This window comes from Pteropus vampyrus, unplaced genomic scaffold, assembly GCF_000151845.1.
Source record: "Pteropus vampyrus isolate Shadow unplaced genomic scaffold, Pvam_2.0 Scaffold572, whole genome shotgun sequence".
NCBI lineage: Eukaryota > Metazoa > Chordata > Mammalia > Chiroptera > Pteropodidae > Pteropus > Pteropus vampyrus.
In genome coordinates this window covers 1,002,843-1,004,375 of record NW_011889353.1, presented here as the reverse complement: position 1 = coordinate 1,004,375, position 1,533 = coordinate 1,002,843, and the positions used below count along the sequence as shown (strand labels likewise).

The 1,533-nt window shown below is 48.1% G+C and overlaps 1 pseudogene; it reads left to right on the top strand.

Moving 5' to 3' along the window:
• The first annotated feature begins 225 nt into the window (after positions 1-225).
• LOC111733550 lies at positions 226-344 on the top strand (annotated as a pseudogene).
• The last annotated feature ends 1,189 nt before the right edge of the window (positions 345-1,533 follow it).

Genomic DNA, 1,533 nt, shown 5'->3' with positions numbered 1-1,533 from the left:
GAGTTTCTAGTCAAGATGGCGGTATTGGTAAATGCTGTGCTCACTTTCCCCATGATCACCTCAAAATTATAACTAAACTATAGCACCATCATCATTGAGAATCAACTGAAGTCTAGCTAAAACTAAGGACATATAGGAGAAGCCACCTCAAAACTGGTAAGAAAAGTGGGGACACGAAATGGGTTGGACTCATGCTCATATGTGGCAGTTAAAAATTAGGATGGAGTCTACAGCCACACCACCCTGAACTTGCCCGATCTCATCTGATCTCGGAAGCTAAGCAGGGTCGGGCCTCGTTAGTACTTGGATGAGAGACCACCTAGGAATACCAGGTGCTGTAGGCATAAATAGATAGATAGATAGATAGATAGATAGATAGATAGATAGATAGATAGATAGATAGATAGAAATAGATAAATTCGGATGGATATCTTGGCTGTAGAGGTGCTTCCTGAGGAGCAAGAGGTCCCAGACCCACACCAGGCTCTACAACCCAGGGTTCCAATGCTGGAAGATAAATCTCTAGAATTTTCTGACTGTGAAAACCAGCAGAGATTGTGGCTGAGTAAGATAAAGGGTTGCTAGAGTCCCAGGCATCCTCTTAAAGGGCCCATGCAAGAACTTACTGACGGATTCACTTGATCAGAGCTCCAACACCAGATGGCAGCTCAAAACGCACCAGGGACATATGAGGAAGAACTGAATTGTCTGGCTTCAGGGAGAGACAGAAGTGCCGACAGAAGTCATCATTCCTTTATTGAGTCCTCTTACCATCCAGCTTGCAGTCTCAGGCAGGCGCCACATTTGTGTCTCCATCAACTTGGCTAACACTATTTGCCCCACCTTGGTGATTCCCTGAAACCCTTCCCCACTCTCCCAAATTGTGGCCCACCCAAGCTGCTTCCAGTGATTTTTCCATACAAATAGCCTCTCTTGACTCATGCTGCGACTTTCCTAAATTCTCTTAAAGGTTCACAAACAAGCAGCATCTGGCCTCAACATGCCCCATACCTCTTGCTTAGCAGCCACAAGCCTAGCACTAGAGGCAGCCAGCCTCAATACACACCTTAGCCTCTCCCAGGCACCTCTAAACCCAGCACAAGTGGCAACCATCTACAGATCACTTTGTAGCTCATACCAAGTGGCCTTGGGCAGGGCACAGGCAGTGGCTGAACTTGGCCTGCACTAGAGCCCCGACTCCAACAAGCCTTAGAACCAACACACAGTGGCCAGCTTCAGACCACACCAGACCACTACCTAACCACCTCCACAAATGACACACCCAAAAGGCAGACTCAGCAGGCACCAGAGCCTCATTATAGTGAATACTGCTCTGTAGGGTCAGCCCCTGCACAACTCCTCCACTATAGTCATGGCCAATTCTCACAACCAATCAGTCCAAGGGTCAGTCTCTCTCATTGATGTGCAAACAGCAATCAAGGCTCAACAACACCAGGAAGGCACACACAATCTACACAAGGGACATACCTGCAGCACCCAGCTCAGGTGACAAGGGAGGCTGTGCCACTGGGC